The sequence below is a fragment of the Pongo abelii genome, chromosome 3, assembly GCF_028885655.2.
Source record: "Pongo abelii isolate AG06213 chromosome 3, NHGRI_mPonAbe1-v2.0_pri, whole genome shotgun sequence".
Lineage (NCBI taxonomy): Eukaryota > Metazoa > Chordata > Mammalia > Primates > Hominidae > Pongo > Pongo abelii.
Window position 1 is genome coordinate 18,967,701 of NC_071988.2, and position 24,538 is coordinate 18,992,238.

General features: G+C 38.8%; 1 pseudogene; it reads left to right on the forward strand.

Annotated features, from left to right (window-relative positions):
- The first annotated feature begins 475 nt into the window (after positions 1-475).
- LOC134761337 (transcription factor NF-E4-like) lies at positions 476-15,867 on the forward strand (annotated as a pseudogene).
- The last annotated feature ends 8,671 nt before the right edge of the window (positions 15,868-24,538 follow it).

The window sequence follows — 24,538 nt, forward strand, 5'->3', positions numbered from 1 at the left end:
CGCTGCTGACAACCAGTGTCTGGCACTGTCACTGGTATCCTGCAGCCATTAAATATAGAAAGGTGAATGAATGATTGATTGAGTGAATAAATGAGTGTTGACAGCAGAAAGGGAAGGAGTAAAATATCACCTGCACAGTGAAACCCATAGTCCAGTGGTTGAGATAGAAATGAACAATTATAACGTATTAGTATAGGTGAAAGGAAAAATAAGAACAAGATGAGATGGGAACGCAGACAGGCTGTAACTTACCATTTTGGCAGGAAATGATTAAACGTGATGTTTCTGAACCATTGTTTCCAGGGATGCTTATGGCACCAGGGTTTGCCTTCATGCCTGTGTTTACTGCACATAATGCTTCTTCTTTTTTTTTTTTCATTTTACCTCAGTAATTGTAAAAGGGCTTCAAGCCACATTTCCTAAGACACTTCTACCAACACTCTTAAGTTTGGCATCATACAGTGAGGTTACAGAAATGGAGAACTGTGGCAAGCCCTGGAACATCACTGTGGAAGAGCAGTAACATTTATGGAAATGAATTGATAACATTCATTAAGGCTATTTTATTTTTTGAGCACAAAAATAGTTTTGATGAGATAGGATGAGTGAGAGGCTTAGAAGGAATGACTCTGTGGCAAGAAACAAGCATTCAGAAAATACCAGGAACTTTCTCTCAAATGCACTGCTACCATCACTGCCTAGCAAATCCCTACTGATCCTTTAAGAACCAGTTCAAATGTCTTCCTCTCTATGAAGCCTTTGCATTTGAGCAATCACTTCTTCTACTGGGCCCCTATGGACTTCTATCATGCCACTCACTACAATGGATGGTGATATGTAGTTGACACATTGTATTAGTTAGCTCAAGCTTCCAGAACAATATACCATAAACTAAGTGCCTTAAACAACAGATTATGTTTTCATAATTCTGGATCCTGGGAAGTTCAAGATCAAGCGTCAGCCAATTTTCTTTTTGATGAGAACTCCCTTCCTGTCTTATAGGTGGCTGTCGTGCCACTGTGTCCTCGCATGGTGGAGAGAAAGAGATCTGAGGTCTGCTCCTCTTCTTCTAAGGATACCAGTTCTATTGAAGTAGAACACCCCGCTTATGACCTGTTAACCTTAATCCCTCCTCACAGAACCTATCTCCATATATAGTCACATTGGGGATTAGGCCTTCAACATACCAATTTGTGAAAGGACACATTTAGTCATAACACATGTCTATTTAATAGGATCAAGTCCTGGCCATGTTTTACTCCTAGCACTTGCCACTGTACCTAGAACAGATTAAGTTCTCAAAAGACAAATTTTTAATGAATGAATGAATGAGTGAATGTATGAATGAAGAAATCCTAGATAAAGTTGATACTATTTTGGAATATAATTCGATTTTTATTTTGTTGTACAGTTATGCCATTTGATTATTTTTGATTTATCAGAATCAGCAGCTTGCAGTGGAGAATACCAGTAATGTAAAGTTCCAAGATCCAACAAAATGAGGCTGGCTGTGTGACACCCAACTAATTTATTCCGTTATTTTAGTCATTAGATTAAAGACAAGCTACTGTATTTCAATACTCTAAGTAGCTTGAATTTCATGTATTGTAAAATTAAATGCATTTCTTAGGATGGAAAAATTAGAACATTTTAAACATTAGAAAATCAACTGCTTCTCTTATATCTCATTTTACACTCAGCCTTGACCATGATATTTGATTCAGAGCCAATAAATATTGAAAACTCTATTTCAGAGAAATAGAGTTCATGAGCTCTAACTTTCTTACTTGATGTTCTCAATAACTATCATCTTATTGCCTCAAGTTGCTCTCTTGAACACTCTGATAATTAAAAGAAATGAAAAATAATGCCCAATTTTGTGGTATTGCCCCATGAATTAACCCATTGTATTCATAAACTCAAACCTCAGTAAATTTCCATTTGTTAAATATAAGAAGAAAGCATCAAAAGTATACACAAATGCTATTGCAAGAAAGAAAGAAAAAAAAGAGTCAATCCGTAGGCTTACCCAAGGAAAAAGGAAAATATTTATATTTCCTTCAACTATCTATATAGTATCATGGAAAATACCTTTTCCAAATTAGAAATTACATAAACCTGTTCATCTTCCATCTTAGGAAAAAGTATTTACATGAAATCAGATATGGATAAAATATTAAATATACATTTAAAATAGATATATCTATATCAATTTTCTCTCATTCTGACCATTGTAATTTCATACCCATGCTTTTTGTAACACCGCCACCCCATAGGCATTCTTCATCCCCGACACTCTGCTCTACTTTTTTTATTTTTTCCTCCAGCACTTACTGCCTTCTCACCAGGTAGCTGACTATGTGAATATAGTATGCTATGTAGTCGACTTCTTTATTATATTTATTTTTTAGTTTATGATTTGCTTATTGTAAAAATCCATGCTGTACTAGGACATGGGTTTTTTTTTTGTTTGTTTACTGATGATTTCAAGCTCCTAGAACACTGCCTGGCACAGAGCAGGCACTGAATAAATATTCACTGAATTTGTAAAGTATTTAAAGTGGTTATTATTTTTAAACAACGAGTATCTCCTTAGTCATTCTTGATTTCATCATGCACAAATTAAATCCACTGTAATTTTGTCAACATTTATAAATAGATGCCTACTTAATGTTTACAAATTCTCTAGATTCAAATGTTAACATTTTTTGTTTAAGTATGATCTAAGGGAGAAATAAATTAAGGTAATTAAACAAGCAAACCAGAAAGTAACTGACAACTTACTTTCAAAAATATCCTGATGATCTAAGCTATGTACATTTCAATTAGTGATTTCTCCCCTATTACTTTATTTACCTTTGTGTGTTCTACTTTTATATCTATTCATTTGCTAGTGTATTTTCAATTAATTATTACTCTATTGGCTTCATTCATTTAGCTCACATCAACCTATACATTTCTTAGTTGCAGGATTTTCTACAGAATACAAGCAAAGCATCATTTGATCAGGCAGTATCGAAGCCCAGCAAAAGCAAATTTGAATAGTCTGTATTTTCTATGTCATTTTCTTCCTATCCATTGCCTTTCAGCAATTCTAAGGTCAGCTCTGCCCTGTGCTCCATCTTCACACATCTTCATTCTGTCACTCAGCTCTGTCTTCTCAATTCTTAGCACTCTCTGAAGACAATTCAAACTGCTAAGTGTGATACTTACAGGAGGTTCTTCATTGCTCAAAGAATTTCCAAAACCTTGAATGTGTATCTGTTTATGGTAACACGATTCTTCAGAGGATTGATGCTTCAGTCACAGAATGAGACTTCTCTTGGATTTCATGGATGAAATGAAAATGGCATTTGGGCAGAAGTCCTGAGTGCAAGACCTGGCTTTAATACTTAACAGACATATGGCTTGGGTTAGATGCTGTTTAATAGCAATAGCCATGTCTACTCTCACAAGTAGTTATAAGATGCATGCTCCTGAGAAAAGCTGTGCAAACTGTAAGCTGCCATACCAGGGTGTTCCAATTTCTCTTCTAAAATACATTAGGAGTTCCTTAATATGTTAATAAATGTTCTATAAAATATGGCCAAATAAACTAGAATGGGCATCTGAGCCTTTAATTTGCTAATATACATAATGAATCTCTAAAAGGAAAATGTAGTGTGCTTTACATTCTCAATTGTATTTTTTTAAATATAAAAGCCTTTCTCAAGCTTTATCTGTTCTTCTACCCTGCAGAATAAAATATCCATTAAGTGCTGGGTCATAGAAGTGTTGATTATTTTGATACTATATAAGTAACTAATTAAATATCCAAACTGTTTAAAAGGCTGATCTATAGAAAACTGAAAGTTATTTGTTATGTGTAGCTCTCTTTCTTTAAATACAGCTTCCAATTTTGAAATTTTTGAGTATTCTTTATCAAAATATATTTATTCTATAATTCCTTTATAATAGCAATTAAAAGTATAAGATACTTATCTAACTTTAACAACAGAACTGCAAGAATGTTGCAGTGGAAATGATGAAATATTGTTGAGGGAAATTAAAGAAGATCTAAATAATCAGAGAAGAATTTCACATTTATGTACTGGAAGACTCAGTCTCTTACACATGGCAATTATTTTCTTTTTATTTTATTTTTTAAGCCTTTTTTTTCTTTTTATTATTATTATTATTATTATTATTATTATTATACTTTAGGTTTTATGGTACATGTGCGCAATGTGCAGGTTAGTTACATATGTATACATGTGCCATGCTGGTGCACTGCACCCACTAACTCGTCATCTAGCATTAGGTATATCTCCCAATGCTATCCCTCCCCCCTCCCCCCACCCCGCAACAGTCCCCAGAGTGTGATGTTCCCCTTCCTGTGTCCATGTGTTCTCATTGTTCAATTCCCACCTATGAGTGAGAATATGCGGTGTTTGGCTTTTTGTTCTTGCGGTAGTTTACTGAGGATGATGATTTCCAATTTCATCCATGTCCCTACAAAGGACGTGAACTCATCATTTTTTATGGCTGCATAGTATTCCCTGGTGTATATGTGCCACATTTTCTTCATCCAGTCTATCATTGTTGGATAGTTGGGTTGGTTCCAAGTCTTTGCTATTGCGAATAACGCCACAATGAACATACGTGTGCATGTGTCTTTACAGCAGCATGATTTATAGTCCTTTGGGTATATACCCAGTAATGGGATGGCTGGGTCAAATGGAATTTCTAGTTCTAGTTCCCTGAGGAATCGCCACACTGACTTCCACAAGAGTTGAACTAGTTTACAGTCCCACCAACAGTGTAAAAGTGTTCCTATTTCTCCACATCCTCTCCAGCACCTGTTGTTTCCTGACTTTTTAATGATTGCCATTCTAACTGGTGTGAGATGGTATCTCATTGTGGTTTTGATTTGCATTTCTCTGATGGCCAGTGATGGTGAGCATTTTTTCATGTGTTTTTTGGCTGCATAAATGTCTTCTTTTGAGAAGTGTCTGTTCATGTCCTTCGCCCACTTTTTGATGGGGTTGTTTGTTTTTTTCTTGTAAATTTGTTTGAGTTCATTATAGAGTCTGGATATTAGCCCTTTGTCAGATGAGTAGGTTGCGAAAATTTTCTCCCATTTTGTAGGTTGCCTGTTCACTCTGATGGTAGTTTCTTTTGCTGTGCAGAAGCTCTTTAGTTTAATTAGATCCCATTTGTCAATTTTGGCTTTTGTTGCCATTGCTTTTGGTGTTTTAGACATGAAGTCCTTGCCCATGCCTATGTCCTGAATGGTAATGCCTACGTTTTCTTCTAGGGTTTTGATGGTTTTAGGTCTAACGTTTAAGTCTTTAATCCATCTTGAACTGATTTTTGTATAAGGTGTAAGGAAGGGATCCAGTTTCAGCTTTCTACATATGGCTAGCCAGTTTTCCCAGCACCATTTATTAAATAAGGAATCCTTTCCCCATTTCTTGTTTTTGTCAAGTTTGTCAAAGATCATATAGTTGTAGATATGTGGCGTTATTTCTGACGGCTCTGTTCTGTTCCATTGATCTATATCTCTGTTTTGGTACCAGTATCACCACTGATCCCACAGAAATACAAACTATCATCAGAGAATACTACAAATACCTCTATGCAAATAAACTAGAAAATCTAGAAGAAATGGATAAATTCCTCAACACATACACCCTCCCAAGACTAAACCAGGAAGAAATTGAATCCGAATAGACCACTAACAGGAGCTGAAATTGTGGCAATAATCAATAGCTTACCAACCAAAAAAAGTCCAGGACCAGATGGGTTCACAGCCGAATTCTACCAGAGGTACAAGGAGGAACTGGTACCATTCCTTCTGAAACTATTCCAATCAATAGAAAAAGAGGGAATCCTCCCTAACTCATTTTATGAGGCCAGCATCATCTTGATACCAAAGCCGGGCAGAGACACAACCAAAAAAGAGAATTTTAGACCAATATCCTTGATGAACATTGATGCAAAAATCCTCAATAAAATACTGGCAAACCGAATCCAGCAGCACATTAAAAAGCTTATCCACCACGATGAAGTGGGCTTCATCCCTGGGATGCAAGGCTGGTTCAATATACGCAAACCAATAAATGTAATCCAGCATATAAACAGAACCAAAGACAAAAATCACATGATTATCTCAATAGATGCAGAAAAGGCCTTTGACAAAATTCAACAACTCTTCATGCTAAAAACTCTCAATAAATTAGGTATTGATGGGACGTATCTCAAAATCATAAGAGCTATCTATGACAAACCCACAGCCAATATCATACTGAATGGGCAAAAACTAGAAGCATTCCCTTTGAAAACTGGCACAAGACAGGGATGCCCTCTCTCACCACTTCTATTCAACATAGTGTTGGAAATTCTGGCCAGGGCAATTAGGCAGGAGAAGGAAATCAAGGGTATTCAATTAGGAAAGGAGGAAGTCAAATTGCCCCTGTTTGCAGACGACATGATTGTATATCTAGAAAACCCCATTGTCTCAACCCAAAATCTCCTTAAGCTGATAAGCAACTTCAGCAAAGTCTCAGGATACAAAATCAATGTGCAAAAATCATAAGCATTCTTATACACCAATAACAGACAAACAGAGAGCCAAATCATGAGTGAACTCCCATTCACAATTGCTTCAAAGAGAATAAAATACCTAGGAATCCAACTTACAAGGGACGTGAAGGACCTCTTCAAGGAGAACTACAAACCACTGCTCAAGGAAATAAAAGAGGATACAAACAAATGGAAGAACATTCCATGCTCATGAGTAGGAAGAATCAATATCGTGAAAATGGCCATACTGCCCAAGGTAATTTACAGATTCAATGCCATCCCCATCAAGCTACCAATGACTTTCTTCACAGAATTGGAAAAAACTACTTTCAAGTTCATATGGAACCAAAAAAGAGCCCGCATCGCCAAGTCAATCCTAAGCCAAAAGAACAAAGCTGGAGGCATCACACTACCTGACTTCAAACTATACTATAAGGCAATTATTTTCAACTGATCAAGAGATTCAACACCAACCCTATCAAAATTCCAGGAGGGCTTTTCACATAAAGTGAGAATTGGTCCTAAAATTTATATGGGACTGGTGATGTTTAATTTTATATGTTAACATGACTGGGCTAAGGGATGCCCAGATAGGTGGTAAAATATTATTTCTGCGTATGCCTATGAGTATGTTCCCATAAGTGATTTATTATTTGAATCAGTAGATTGAGTAAATAGGATCTGCCCTCACCAATGTGGATGGACATTATCTAATCTGTTGGGAGTTAAATACAGCAAAATGGCAGGAACAAGTGAATCCTCTCTGTTTTCTTGAGTTGGAACATCCAAATTTTCCTCCTCTCAGAAATTACAGCTCTTGGTTCTCAAGGCTTCCAATTCTGGGACTTACAGCAGTTCGCCCCTCTTCCACTCCCATTTCTCAGTCCTTCAAATTTGGGCTGAATTACACAACCAGCTTTCCCAGTTTTCCAGCCTGCAGATGGCATATTATAGGACTTCTCAGCCTCTATTATCTTGTGAGCCAATCCTTAGAATAAATCTTCTCTTACATAGTTACATATATCTTACTGATTCTGTTTCCTTGAAGAACCTTGACTAACATGAGATTGCAAAAAACCTAAAACAGCCAAAATAATTTTGAAAAAATAGAATGGAGCTGAAAGACTTTAACTTTGCAATTTCAAAAGTATTGGAAAGCTACCGTAATCATGACAGTTTGATACCAGGATAAGAGTAAATATGCAGGTCAACTGAACAGGATTAAGACTTCAGAAATAAAGCCTTATATTTATAGTTAATTTACTTTTGACAAAGGTGTCAAGGAAAAGGATAGATATTCTAGAGATGGTATTATGATAATTGTTCATCCATGATAATGTGAACTTAGATTTTTACCTTTCACTAAGTAAAAATTAACTTAAAGATTATTATAATCTTACAAAAAGAGTTACAACAGTAAAACTTTTGGTAAATACCATAGGATGAAATCTTGTGAAATCTGGGTTAGGCAATGAAGTGTTAGCTATGACACCAAAGCAAAGTTAATGTAAGAAAGAAAAGGTGATAAAGTAGAGTTCATCAAAATTCAGTACATCTGTACTTCAAAAGACATCATTAAGAAAATGAAAAAAAAGTAACACTAGAATATCATATTTTATAAAACACATATCTGATAAGGGCTTGTATCATGAATACACAGAGATTGCTTATAGGTCAATAATAAGAAAATGAGCACCTAAATAAAATAGGCGAAATATTTGAATGAACATTTTAATAAAGAAGATATAGAAATGGCTAACAAGCACAAAGAAAGAAGCTCAACATAATTATTCATTAGGGAAATGTAAATTAATGCCACAGTGAAGTACCATTTTAAATCTCTCAGAATGTCTATAATAAAAAAGACAGAAAATAGTAAATAAATTATAGAAATGGGATCCCTCATATATTGCCAACTGTGGCATACACTGGTGTTGCCACTTTGGAAATGCTTTGAGAGTTAAAAATACATTCACCATATGACACAGGCTTTCCACTCTTAGGTGTAAGATTCTCCCCGGGGCCTGAAAGTTTAAAGAGATAAATAACTCCTCCCTTCTCAGGCCAGTCCCAAGGCACAAGGCTACTTGCACCAGCAGCGTGAGCCAGCAAGATAGCAGAAGCAAGAAGAGAGCCAGCCGGAAGACAAGTACCCCTGAAGATCGAGAAAGAGGCCATTCGGATACAATTTGGCAGTTATGTCATACTAGGACACTTCCTATTTCCAGGAGACTATAAAACCTTTGCCCCATCCTCACTTGGGACTGATGCCATTTTAGGCCTCAGCCCACCTACACCCAGGCGCTCACTCAAACAGCGTGTTGCTCCATACTGCCTTGTGTTGTCTGTTGGCGCACCCTCCGGGTTCAAACCCATACAAGAACCTTACATCTGGTCCCAAAACCCAGGAGGGGCTCAGGTCTGCGTCCTCTGAGGACCTACCCCTCCACCCCAGAGAGCAGGCCACAGCAGCCAGAAAAAGGAAGCTCCTCAGCCTCCAGTCGCCTCTCTGTGCATGCACATTGTCATTGATCTCGCCTACTGGTAAATTTCCCCGGGAGCCTGGTTAACAGGGGAAAAGCCGCACGGCCTCTCTTGGTTTCTCCAGTCCGAAAATCCAACGTTAGTCCAAAAAGGCTCTGGCATGTTCCAGGCACTTGCCGATCCCCGCTGATCATCTGGTCTTAGGGGGATGCCTCTAAGCCATTTGATCCCGTTCTGGAAACAAAAAAGGCAGCGGTGATAATCACTCCTTTTATCATCTCCTTCCGTCCATCCAGGATGGTCTCCTTTTTCCCTGTTCTCCCATGTCTACCCTCTGTTATGGGAAACTCGTGGTCCTCCACTCCAAAATACAGCCTTCTAGGCTGCCTCATAAAAAAACCCTGCAAACCTTAGGCCTCAGGCAACATATCCACTTTATGTGCCTTGTCGTTTCTTGCAATTCAGTCTGGCTGCAATACAAATTGGATAATGGGTCCAAACGGCCCTCAATGGAACATTCGACTTTACAATTTTAACTGACTTAAGCAATTATTACCAACGACTGGAGAAATGGGGAGAAATTCCTTATGTCCAGGCCTTTTTGCACTCAGATCACAACCTGACCTCTGCAATTCTTTCTCACCTATTCAAATCCTTCTCCTTCATTCTTGCCACCGGGATCGCCTTTCTCCTCCCAACCCTACCTCTTCTATCTCGTTCAATCCAGCTGACTGCTGTCCATCACTCCCAGCCCCTACCTCTTCCTCTCAACTGTCTTCTTTAACCCGGCAAGCCTCCATGTTGTCTTCTCAGCCGCCATCTTCCCAGCCACCATCTTCCCAGCTGGTATCACCTCCAAAAGTACCCACTTCTTTTCCTACACTGTCCTCTCCTCAGGACAAGTCTAGTATTGTCTGTACTCATTCTCCTTCCTCCCCACCCTCTCCTGAAGCCTGTAAACCCATCCCACCACCTTAAGCCCCTATCTATCCTCCACTGCCTATCAACTCAACCCCCCATCCCCTTTAAACCCTCAGCTGGAACCACTTCTGACTTCTTCCTTCTCCCCGACCCATACTCACTTGAGCGCCATCTTTGGCCCATGCCCCACCCTTACTTCAGTGCCAGTGCTAGAGTGCCCCCTTCAGGAAGCAGCAGGAGCTGAAGGTATTATTAGAGTTCTTGTTTCCTTCTCCCCCACTGACCTTTCTCCAATTAACAAAAGACTGGGTTCATTTCCACAAGACCCTATCTTATATTAAGTAGTTTCAGTACCTTACCGAGTCTTCTGAACTAACCTGGCATGACGTCTACGTTATCCTGTCTTCCACCCTCACCCCAGAAGACCAGACTGTATCTGGACCTTAGCTCAGGCACGTGCTGATACAATTCATCACTAAACTCCTTCCCAGACTACTGGCGCAGAGCCAGTCCCCAATCAGGACCCCCACATGGATTATCCAGACGGGGCCTCTGGATGCTACCATCGAGACCACATGATTACGTGTCTCCTTGCAGGACTCAAAAACGGTGCCCATAAAACAGTAAACTATGAAAAACTTTCAACAATCACCCAAGGTCCTGATGAAAACCCAGCCCTGTTTCTCTTTCATTTGACTGAAGCCATAAGAAAATATACCAGCCTAGATCCAGCCAGCCCAGAAGAAATCACTATCTCAAACCTTTGGTTCACCCCCCCAATCTACTCCCAATATCTGGCACAAGCTTCAGAAGCTTGATGATGGCCCTCAAACCCTACTATGAGACCTTCTTAATTTAGCCTTCAAAGTATTTAACAATTGTGATGAGGAAAGTAAAAGGCAAAAACAGGCAGAGTTTCAAACGCTTACCTCTGCCATCAGGGGCCCTGCAGGCCCACGGGGCTGCAGCTCCACACAGAAGCCTCCTAACAATCCACCTCCACCTGGTGCCTGTTTCAAGTGTGGCAAGGAAGGCCACTGGACCAGACAATGCCCAAACCCAGGTAAGCCTACCAGGCCATGACCCCTCTGCAGAGGACCCCAGTGGAAGTAGGACTGTGAGCAGCCCCTGCAAGGACCGCCCTCATCCATTCCTAAGCCAGCCACAACCTCCTACTCAGATCTCATTGGCCTTACCACTGAAGACTGACAGTGCCCTGGAACGGACACCATGGCAACTACCATTGCTTTATCCGAGCCAAGGTAACCCTAATGGTGGCAGATAGGCCAGTATGTTTTTAAATTAATACCAGGGCAACCTACTCTGCTTTATCTAATTTTTCAGGAGCCACCCAGTCCTCCCAAGTCTCTGTTGTGGGAATTGATGGACAAGTCTCCAAACCCCGAACCCCCGCTCCACTTTTCTGCTCCCTGCACACCTTACCCTTCACTCACTCTTTCTTAGATCTGCCATCATGCCCAACTCCACTCCTAGGCAGAGAGACATCCTTTCAAAACTCCACAGTACTCTCTACTTCCACGTTCCCCCATAGTACCCAATGCATCAACCCAGACCGCTCTGGGCTTCTAACTTTCTTTTACTCCTCCAACCTCCCACCTTAAAACATGCAACCTTTCCTTATCCTCCACCCATAGTTAACCCCGCTGTTTAGGATACTTACACACCCTCAGTCACAGAACACCACACCCCCGTCCACATTACCCTTAAGAATCCCACCCAGTTCCTATCACAGAAGCAGTATCCCATCACCCAAGCAACTCTCATAGGCCTAAAGCCTATCATTTCTCGCCTCCTCGCCAGTCACCTACTCCGCCCAACAAACTCCCCTTTTAACACATCAGTTTTACCTGTTAAAAAGCCAGATGGAAGTTAACACTTAGTCCAGGACCTCAGCTCATTAACCAAGCTGTACTCCCATATGTCCAGTAGTTCCTAACTCATATACTTTACTTTGCATAATTCCCTCCAATACCACCCATTTTTCTGTTCTAAACCTAAAGGATGTTTTTTTTCCCCCCACAATTCCTTTACACCCAAAACCTCTTTGCCTTTATTTGGGAAAACCCCAACACCCACCTTTCACGTCAGCTCACCTGATGTGTACTACCTCAAGGTTTCAGAGACAGCCCCCACCTTTTTGGACAGGCCCTTGCTCATGACCTCTGTACCTTATCCCTAAAACTGTCCACTCTCCTTCAATGTGTTAATGATCTGCTCCTGTGAAGCCCCTCTCAAAGAGACTGCAACGCCCATACTATCTCTCTCTTTTAAACTTCTTGGCAGAACGGGGGTATTGTGTCTCCCCTAAGAAAGCACAATATGCACCCCCTCAGTCACCTATCTAGGCCTAGCTCTTACCCCGCAAACCCGAGGGCTCACAGCCGACCGCATATCCTTCCTCCAGTCCCTCCCACCTCCTCAAATGAAGCAAGAAATTCTCTTTTCTAGGACTAGTGGGATATTTTAGGCTCTGGGTTCCCTCCTTCACTCTACTTGCCAAACCGTTATACCAAGCCTCTAAATGCCCTCTCTATGAGCCTTCAAACCTTGCACAGCCTATTACCCAACCTTTCCGTTTACTCTAAAAGGCTCTCATCTCAGCCCCCATCCTCACACTCCCAGACCTCACCAAACCTTTCTCCCTCTATACTGATGAACGACGTGGAGTTGCACTAGGTATTCTAACCCAGTCTAAGGGACCCACCCTCTAGGTTATTATCTACCTCTCCAAACAACTTGAAACCACAGTTCGCAGATGGCCTGCCTGCCTCCAAGCACTGGCGGCAGCTGCTGTCCTCAACTTTAAAAGCCTAAAACTATCTCTCCATGCCAACCTAACAGTTTATTCAACCCATAACATCAAAGACATGCTAGCTCACTGCAGTGTACTAAGTCTCATCTCTGCCCCACGGCTCCTCCAACTGTATATTCATAGAACGCCCCCCGCAAATCACCCTGCTAACCAGCTCCCATCTAAACCCAGCCATTCTCTTACCTGAAGCTACAACCGCCCAAGACCCTACACACTTCTGTGTGAACGCTGTTGAAACTTTTTTCATCCTTTTCCAAACCTAACAGACCAACCCCTTCCAGGTGCCTCCTTTATTTATTTTGTAGATGGCAGCTCCTTCCTACATCAAGGACGCCAACATGCTGGCTACGCTATAGTGTCACCCCCCACCAAACACACACTATTGAAGCCAATCCGCTCCCCCAGGCACCACCTCCCAAAAAGCTGAACTCAGCACCCTCACTCAAGCTGTCACTCTAGCAGCTGGACAACAAATTAACATATATTCAGATTCTTGTTATGCGTTCCATATAGTACACTCACACTCGTCTATCTGGAAAGAATGAAGTTTCCTAACTGCAAAGAACACTCCTGTCATAAATGTCTCTGTCATCAGCAAGCTCCTTCAAGCTGCCATACTCCCACAGAAAGTTGCCATCATTCATTGCAGGGGCCACCAAACCCCAGACAATCATATATCAGCTGGGAATGCTTTAGCAGATCAGGTAGCCAAACGAGTAGCCCTACAACCCATGCAAGGCCAGTTTCTGTCCCTGTCCTTGTTCTCTCCTCTTTACTCAGAAGAAGGTTTCCAAGCCCAAAACTTTCAAAGGCAAGGACCATGCTATGTCAAGGAAGGGTGCTTCATTCTTCCTCACTCTCAAAGCCTTCCTCACCTCCAAAGCCTTCACAACTCTTTCCATGTTAGTTACAAACCTCTCTTTCAACTTCTCTGCCCTATTCTCATTTGTCCTCGCCTTTGCAGTCGTGTTCAAAAAATCACCCAGTCCTGCTCTACCTGCCACTCAGTGTCACCCCAGAGCTCCCTCTGGTTGCTGTCTTTTCCTACCCACCAACCCTGGGGCCAGATACTCAGGCAAAATTGGCAGGTAGACTTCACTCACATGCCGCCCAATAAACGGCTCCACTATCTTCCAGTCTTTGTCTGTACTTTCTCTGGGTAGGTAGAAGCATTCCCAACAACTTCAGAAAGTGCAAATATCATCACTCAAACTCTCATCATACATATAATTCCCCGTTTCGGACTCCCAACATCCATCCAGTCTGATAACGGGCCCGCCTTCATCAGCCAAATTACCCAAGGCGTCTCTACATCTTTAAAATTAAAGTAGGTTCTCTACACACCCTACATGCCTCAATCTTCAGGCAAAGTTAAAAAAATTAACTCTGTCCTTAAAGCCCAACTCACCAAGCTGGCTCTAGGAACCCACCAGTCTTGGACAAAAAAAAAAATCTCCCTTTCACCCTCATGAGACTCCGTGCAACTCCAAAAGCACCCTCTTTTTATAATCCCTTTGAAATCATGTATGGCTAAACTTTTATCTTGGGGCCTCCATCCTTACCAGACTCTGAGCCACTTGGGATTTACCTCCCCTCCTTAATCCAGACACGATCTTTCATTTGTAAAGCAGCAGATGAGGCCATGCCTCTCCCTGTTAACACCTCCTTGTCCTCTCAACGTAACTGTCTTGCAGGTACAGACTGTTTATCTGCCAACCCGACCCTCACCCAAAAGCTACAACCAAAGTGGACAGGCCCCTACACTGTGATTGATACTCAGCATGCCAACTGCAGTGGGTGTCCAAGGACTCCCCCATTGGGTCCATGGCACCAGGGTCATGCTCACCCCTAAGGCTACTCCTTCCTCCAAAACATTAACAGTAGGCCACACCCTCGGAGACCCTGTATATAATAACCTAAACAAAGAAAAACGATCCTTAAAGGTAGGAGGAAGCCAAAGATGGCAAGGGAACAAATGGCCTCCGTAAGGGATCATTGAATATTACGTTCCTGCCACTTGGGCTGAGGATGGTTCATGGGGTTACCACGCTTCTATATATATGCTAAGTAGAATAATTAGACTACAGGCGGTTCTAGAGATAATCAATGACCAAACTGCCTCAGCCCTGGAAATGCTCACGCAATGACAAAACCAAACGCACGCGGCAATTTATCCAAACAGGCTAGCACTAGACTATTTATTAGCAGAAGAGGGTGGAGTCTGTGGTAAGTTTAATATCTCTAATTGCTGTCTTAACATAGATGATAATGAAAAAGCAGCTCTAGAAAAATTGCTTCAAACATCAGAAAACTAGCCCATGTACCAGTCCAAACCTGGGAGGGATGGGATGCAAAAACCTTCTAGGAGGGTGGTTCTCTAATTTAGGAGGATTTAAAATGCTGGTAGGGCCAGTAATCTTCATCATTGGGCTCCTCTTGTTTCTCCCTTGTGTTATCCCGCTGATAATAAAAGCTGTTAAAACTACAGTTAACCACCAGACAATCCAAACGATGCTCCTGCTACAACATGATAGATACCAACCCATCCCTCAAGAATACCCCCAAAATTAAGTTTTTCTTTTTCTAAGGTGCCCACACCACCCCTATGTCACGCCTGAAGTAGTTATTGAGAAAGTCATCCCTTTTCCCTTTTCTATAACGAAATAGACAAGAATGTAAGATTCTCCGCGGGGCCTGAAAGCTTAAGGAGATGAATAACTCCTCACATCTCAGGCCCATTCCCAAGGCACAAGGCTATTTGTGCCAGCAGCACGAGCCAGCAAGATAGCAGAAGCAGGAAGAGAGCCAGCCGGAAGACACTTACCCTGAAGATCGAGAAAGAGGCCATCCAGGTACAACCTAGCAGTTACGTCAGACTAGGACTCTTCCTGTTCCCAGGAGATTATAAAACCTTTGCCCCATCCTCACTTGGGGCTGATGCCACTTTAGGCCACAGCCCGCCTGCAACCAGACACTCATTAAAAAAGCATGCTGCCCACACTGCTGTGTTGTCTGTTGGTGTGCTTTTGGGGTTTGAACCAATACAAGAACCTTACATTAGATAGCTGTCCCAGAGAAATAACAGCATATATACAGATAAACACATTGATTCAAGTGTTCTTAGCAGCTTTATTTAGAAAGCCAAAAATTAGAAACAGGCTAAATATTCCTAAACTGAATAAATGGATTAAAGTGGTATATCCATGCAATGGAATACTATTCAGCAATCAAAGGAAGCAAACCACTGATGTGTTACACCATGAACAAACCTACAAAACACACCGAGTGAAAGCTGCCAAATGCAAGACACCAGGTATTACACAATTCACTTGATGAGAAATGTCCAGAAAAGCCAAGTCTGCAGAGACAGGCAGAAGATTAAATGGTTCCGATGTGGTAGAGAGTGAGAGAGGTTTGGCACAGAGTATGACCCTTAGTGTATATGAAGGATCTTACTGGAGTAATGGAAATGTTCTAAACTGATTTACTGTGATGGTTGCACAGCTCATATATTTACTAAAACTCATTGAATTGCACACCTGCAAAGGGTGAATTATATGATACATAAAATATGTCTTGCTGAAGTTATATATAAATATGTATTTATTCTACATCAAAGACGTGGTTGTAAAACGTTCCTCTATCCTGACTCGTGATTTTTCTCCTTCTCTGGTTTAAAACATTTCCATTTAGGGGAATAGCCCCAAAGCCTATAAAAACTAGCTTTTAATTCCATAAAATCGAATTGGGAGAGCTTTTCGGAAATACTTCTGTTTTGGAAAGTGATATATAACTGTGAAGTTATCCATTTTGAAATCAGTTTACACAATTTGCTGACTATCCAATGTTGACAACTCACCCACACATTTTCATTTCTTTTAGAATGAATTTTTATGATGAAGCTTTTATTTTAAAATAAATGGAACTAAATATTAAATGACATAAGAGCTTATTATCTGTCAAAGGGAAAATAAAATAGAAACAGGCTGAAAGCTTCATCCTGAAGTCTAACATGTCTTTCATGAGGTAATTTATCAAACAGCAAGGACAAAAAAAAAACAGATACAATTTAAAGGGGATATTTATCTTTATAAATTTGTTAATTTTTGAAAGTTTTTCATTTAATTCTTGTTGGATTATCACTAGTCACCTCAATGATTTTTTCAACAAGTCCCCTGCAGTTTGAATTTCTGAAAAAATTGAAGATAAAATGTATAATTTACTAACATTTCATACAATGAACAATTAAGCAAGGGATATGTTTGCAAAATCAAAATTTGGATATATTTTTATTATTTTCAAATAAAGAACATCTGGCACAGATCCCAGACTCTACATCCATAACAGAAATTAAAGCAATGAAAGTATCATTGGGGATTACCAATAATAATATAACATAAACAATGGGCCTCACATTCTGTCTAGACTAGTTACCATAGTTGAAGAGACTAAAGTAAGTAGAAATTCCAAATTTTTTATTTTTCAGTTAATATTGGCAACATTTGCCAGGAGTTAAGCTAGGTTAGGGGTTAATCAAGAAATAAAGAATCCAGAAAAGAATGGATGATACAACCTCTCCTTTCTCTCTCTGATGTATAAAAACTGATCTACAGGGGACATAATATCTATAGGGAGCATCTTAGTGGCATTAAATCTGTTATTCATGGGAAAAATTGAAACTGAAATCCATTAAAATGATTTCATGAACATATGATTGCTGTTTTGAAATGTCTGTAGACAATCTAATTTGGTTAAGTAATTCACTAGACAAAAATTTGTATAAAAATTAAATAAATAACAGCTACACAGTATCTTTGCCATTATTCTATCACTGTTGAAGAATAAACTAGTGGCCAAAATGTATGAAAACAAAATGTTCAATATCACTCATCATCAGAGAAATGCAAATCAAAACCACAAGGAAATACTATATCACACCAGTCAGAATGGCTTTTATTAAAAAGTCAAAAAAAACAGATGCTCCAGAGGCTGCAGAGAAAAAGGAACACTTATACTTTGTTGGTGGGAGTGTAAATTAGTTCAGCCACTGTGGAGAGCAGTTTGGAGATTTCTCAATGAACTTAAAACAGAGCTACCATTTGACCCAACAATCCCATTACTGGGTGTATACCCAAGGGAAAATAGATCATTATAACAAAAAGATGCGTGTACTCATATGTTTATCACCATGCTGTTCACAATAGCAAAGACATGGACTCAAGCTAGGTGCCCATTCATGGTGGATTGGATAAAGAAAATATGGCACATATACACCATGGAATACTATGCAGCCAGTAAAGAGGATGAAATCATGTCCTCTGTAGCAACATAGTTGCAGCTGGAGGCCATAATCCTAAGTTAACTAATGCAGGAACGAAAACCAAATACCACATGTTCTCACTTATAATTGGAAGCTAAATGTTGAGCACACATGGACATTAACGTGAGAACAATAGGTACTGCAGAGCAGGGAGTGAGGGAAGGTGGTATGGTTTGAAAAACAACCTATTGGGTACTATGCTCACTACCTGGGTGCAATATACCCATGTATCCAAAATGTAAGTTAAATTTTTTTAAAAGAATAAAATAAGTAAATTTATTATTCCATTATAGATTCTTAAGTATTTCAAATCAAAAACAGCAACTTTCCTAATAAAAATGTTTAGTATTAGTTAATAATTTTGATATACACACTGCACTTTATAGTAATGTTAGTAATATTTTTTCCATAGCCCATTTCCAGTAGCCAATTACCTAAATTTTTAAAATTTTTTTATTGGTTTCAGATCTCGCAGTAAAATATATGCATATAGGGATGGCTCTTATTTTGGGAGAGGGTCATAAAATATCTACTTAACAGCCATCCTTAAAAGTCACTGCAATATTATGAAAAGAAACGCAAAATTATTATGAAAATCTACTTTAAAAGTCTATTATGTTCTACTGCTAGCTAAGTATCAAATCAAAGTAGACTGTTTTATCCACAGAATGAATGCATCTGCTAAATCTGTATGTTAAAATAATAAATGTAATGACTTCCTTTTCCCACTTGGGAATTCACATGTGTGTAAAATATGCCCCCCATTACAGGTGTGTGTTCCCCCAATATTATAAATCTCAACCATTCCAGCCGCAAATTCAGAAACAAGAGCCTCAATAAGGTAGACCATCTTAATCTGGGCCCATTCTCTTTCAAAACTCATAATTTTCTTCTGGCTCCAAAAGAGTGGCTGCTGTGACTTGACACCTAATTTAATCTTTTGAAGACATGTTAATTTTTACCAACTCTTCCACCATTGAGATTGCTAACAACCAAATTAATGGAATTTAAAACTAAACATGCAAAAAGCCTAGGTTAATAATAATAAGTAATAATATTATAATATTAATGATAACAATAAGTAAATAATAATATACTACTACTAATAATAACTGACAATAATAATAATATAATATTAATGATAATATCTAACAATAGTAGTAAATAATATAATAATAACATTAATGATAATAACTAAGCTTAGTTCCCACCTTATGAAATGGGTGGAGATGTGGTGTCATTAATCACATTTACAGAAGAGGAGCTCAGAGTTAGTGAAATTTCCTGACACATAGTCAGTGGCAGTGTTCTTTGTAGAAAGAGATCAATTGGTCTCTTGTTTTCTCTGAAGCTACATTTTCGTGCTGTTGATATTCCCTTTTTGAAGTTAAGACAAAGCAGGTAGAGACTCCAATACGTAGAAGGAAAATGTACCCACTTCTTTCCTCCAACCAGCTCAACTCCCTAAAAAGCTTCTACTCCATCTGCCAGACTGATACTTCCTTTCACTTGTTACTGAACTTAGTTCTGCCAATGATCTCCAGGTTTTACCTGAACCCTTTCCACTGCAGCAGCCTTTGCCAACATCTCCTCCCTGTTTGGCACAGGAAGCTCCTGCTCTTGCCTGCCCTTTCCACAAGGCTTGCATTGTCTGCCACTTCCTCATTCCATTTTCCCCTCCCCATTGAAGCTCAGAATTCTTCAGAATGCCCCAAAATAGCTGGTTCTCAGAAAGAGTTTGAGAAATACTATTTCAAATAATCTGAGTAATCTTTTAAGTCAAATGTTGGTTTCTCCCCTCTTTTTTGCATATTTCTTTTATGTATGATGTGTAATTGTGTTTAATTGACAAAAAACTCATTTTTGAGTAATTTTAAAAGATCATATTGTATGCTGCATTCAATGTTTACTCTTAATTACTTAATAGTATTCTAATTCTTGGCTAATATGATTAACAAAGTGTCATTCTCATTTTTTATATGTTTCTTATCTCTTCCCCTAATGCCAAATCCATTAACTAATTTAACACACTTATGCCTTCAACATATTTATGTCGTCCACAGAACACCTACTTCCCACTTCTCCTATTTCCAGGTGAAGGGATCCCTACTAGAGAAATACATTTGGTCTCCTGCTCATCCTTACTACTTCCCAAAGAGAAGTGAGTTATTTGGTTGGCAGTTGGACCACTGGACCACATTTCTTGATTATTGTAATGCATCTGTCACATATCTTTGAGCACTAGAAATTGGCTTCTTTTTTTCTGGCATCTTTCCCCTGGGACCTGAGGAAGACAGAAATCCTAGGAAAATGTATACTTTTCTTCAGACGGGCCATTTCAAGATTTTGATAGGCCGGCAAGGGGCATATTAGTGAGTCCATTTGACTAAGACCTATGCTACACCTTCCGATATATGTGGTCAAGAATAAAGATGATATTTTAACCTCTATTTGCCTGACTCTGTCTACCTCTAAAGTTGGTGAGAAAACAAGGCATCATTGCCCTCAAACTCCGATGAACCTCAATATGTCATTCGCTGTGCTGAATAAGTCATAACATGAATGAAGATATAACTGTGACTAAGAAAAAGTCCCTGCTAGCAATTCTACCACTAAAATATTTGCCTTATTTTAGTCTTTCAACGAGAATCTTTCCAGCTTGCTAACCTGTTTCTATCTTCCCATATCCTAATGCCAAAATGATTGCTTAAATTATATTAACGGAAAATGGGGCTAGGTTTTGGCCAACTGTGGTAGCTGAGGACTTTTCCTTCCAAACCACCAAAATTACTCTCATGTCAACAATCTTATCATCAATGACTAAGGTTTACAAATGTATTTGGACCATTATAAAGGGAAATATCTGTGTGATTCAATTCAGATGGGATCAGGAAGGAGGCAGAGAACAGAAATTTGGGTAGGAAAATATGCAGGCAACACTAAGCTATTGCTGGCAGGTCATCCACTGAGTAATGGGAAGGTCAACTAGATGTCTCCTCAGCACAACAGATATTCTACGTTTACTTTGTGAGCAAAGAAGTTTGAAGACATCAGCTTGTCTTTCATCATGTTCCCTGGAAATTGCAAGAGAAGATACTAGGCAGTCATCCTGCTGGTACTGAATTGGCTTTCAGCAGACCCCTGAGGTACAATTCCCTGTCCCAGGCCCAACAGGAACTTCTTAAAGACACATCCCAACAAGTTCTCCTCTACTTTCCCACACAGCTCATGTGCAGTTGATCTTGCCTCCTGGGTGTAAGCAATGCAGTCTTCCTTTATCATTATTCTAATCTTTTGTGAAGGAATATGCTTTGTAGCCTGCTTTCTTCAGAGCCTTCTTTTATTGATTCTCAATAGTCTTTCTTCTCCTAACAAAATCTTCCTCTTGGAAATGAAAAGTTAAATTTTCTAAACTACTGTCTTAGTTGACTTTAAGAGTATATTGTGAAAGCATTTGTGCCATAACAATTCTAATTATTCCTGAAGCAAAAGTGATGGCTCTGGCTGGCTAGGGCAAGAGTCTCATAGAGAAAAGTGCCAAATAGAAAGGACAGTCATAATTTTATGAGATATATTTTCACTATAATGATGTATTCATCAAATGATGACCACGGGTCAGGCATTACACCAAGAAGGCTCACTTGCTTTATTATAGTTAAACACCATGAGATAAACTTATATACTGTGTACTATTACAATTCCCATATTACAGATTCATAAACTAAGCTAAGATTATATTGTCAAGTCAATGTAGCTTAAGTGCACATTTGACTTCTATTTAAAGTCATTTAATGGCCCTTATGTTCCTAAAGGACAAATGAAAACCCCTTAGTGTAAAATACATGCTTCTGCATACCTCCACCAAACTGTTTTTAGCATCATCTCTCCTGTCCCCATGTGTCCTTAACGAATTTTCACTCTTCCCTACCCAGATGCACACGCATTTTAACTTTTACACAACTATATAATTTTGCAAGCTTTAACATCATTTTTTCATGCCTCACATATGTCTCTTCATTTCTTCTTCAACTTGAGAAATCTTAGATTTGTGTCCTAACCCAAAGAGCTCCACCTCGATAATAAGCTCACCAATTCTCCAAGCCAGAGCTGGGCATCTCTTCTTTGTGTTCATTTGTGCCCATTTGTATCTCCCAGCACTAACCACACTGCAATTCTCTATCTCTCAACGTGTCTACCATATTAGAAATTGGGTTACTTTAGGAAAAGAAAAAGTAGAAAGAAGGAAAGACACAAATATGAAGCACCAGATGTATGTCAAACACACACTGGTAGATATATTCTCATACCATCTATCCTATATTTTCACCTGCTATTTCATCCTTTAAAGTCTTGAAATATATATCATTGTAGATATTTAATTTTTCAAAGGTACTAACTAGTAAGGTAAATCCAAGATGTATACACATGTCTCACCCAAGGTGTATGTCCTTTCTTCTAGATTCTGCTTTCTTCCTCTTGGCACTTTCAGCCCATTGAAAAATTCTTGACATGTAATCAGTGCTCAATAAATATTTGGCAGATAGAAGTATAAATAACATTTATAAATTTAACTAGCACTTTCAAATAATCATCAAATTGTGCTTCACAATGAGTCTGAATAAATTATGTTTGTCTAAAAACCAATGTCTAATGTGAGGATTAGCAAGTTACTTAAGAAGTTGTCTTTTAAAAATATATGATACCATTTTATTCACATAAAGGTAAACTATATGAGCCCACTAAAATGAGGCCTGTTGATCTCTAAAGAGTCTAGAGATGAAATTATTGAAGTCTAGGAACACATTAAATTTTGTATGAATTTTTTTTTTTTGAGATGGAGTTTTGCTCTTGTTTCCCAGGCTGGAGTGTGATGGTGCAATCTCGGCTCACTGCAACTTCTGCCTCACAGATTCAAGCGATTCTCCTGCCTCAGCCTCCTGAGTAGCTTGTATTATAGGCACACACCATCATGCCTGGCTAATTTTTGTATTTTTAGTAGAGATGGGATCTCGTCATGTTGGCCAGGCTGGTTTCAAACTCCTGACCTCAGGTCATCCACCCACCTCAGCCTCCCAAAGTGCTGGGATTAAAGGCATGAGCCACCACACCCAGCCAATTTTGTATGAATTTTATACATTCTTCCAGGGAAATAACCTACAGATGTTATAAAATAATAATTTCAAAAGCTCTTTGACCCCCAAATGATTAAGAAACACAGACCATATTATTTCTATATTCATTTCCCTCTACGATTATGTAATAATAAATGAATAAAGTACTCAGATATATATAGTGTTTATTTCTGAGCCCTAAAATTTTATGAAACTGTAATGGAAATTAAACCAGAGTAAATATAATTAAAACACTCAGCTTTAAATCTGATGTAATCTACCAGTTCCAGCAATGTCTATCTTTATTAAGATAGCCAAATTAGACTGAACAGTTAGTTTTTATCGATTTGTTTGTATGTTTGTTTTTGAAGGGGATGTGTAAGTGGAGAGGCTGGTGGTTTTTTGTTTTTTGGTTTTCATTTTCAGTTTCTGAGATCTGCCTATTTGTAACAAGCTGACAAGTATGAAAAAATAAATAAATACAAACTTTTATTTCTCTCATCACTTTCAAGTCAATTTGAAGTGCTTATATTGTATGTATTAATAAGCAGCTCCTGGCTTTGGTACTGCTTAGACCACATCTAGTATGAATGTATACAAAAACTATGTATCTTGAAGAAAGCATACTTATAACAATGCTCTTGTCTACAAGTCCATGTATGTCCAAACCAGTATTAGATATTTGAAAAATAAAGGAAAGGCATCTAAATTAGAAAGGAAGAAAAATTTTCTCTGTTTGTAGACAACATAACCTGATATAGCAAAAACCCTAAAGTTTCCATAAAAAATTCTTATAACTAATTAATAAACAAATTCAGTAAAGTTTCAGGATACAAAATCAACATCAAGTAACTATCTGAAAAAGAAATTATTACAAATCACATTTATAATAGCTTAAAAAATAAAATACCTGGGAATACATTTACTCAGTGAAATGAAAGATCTGTACACAGAAAACTATAAAACACTAATGAAAGAAATAGAAGACATAAATAAATGGAAAAATAATATCTTGTGTTCATGGATTGTAAAAATTCATACTGTTACAATGTCCATTCTACCCAAAGCAATCTACAGATTCAATACAATCCCTACTAAGATCCTAATGCCATCTTTTTCAGAAACTGAAAAAAGCAATCTTAAAATTTTTATGAAACCACAGAAGATCCCAAACAGCTAAAACAGTCTTGAGCAAAAAGAACAAAGCTTGAGTATCATACTACCTGATGTCAAAATAGTATTAAGCTTTCATATTCTGTTCATATGGTGATTAAATTTTAAAATAATTTCAAGCTTTATTTTAAA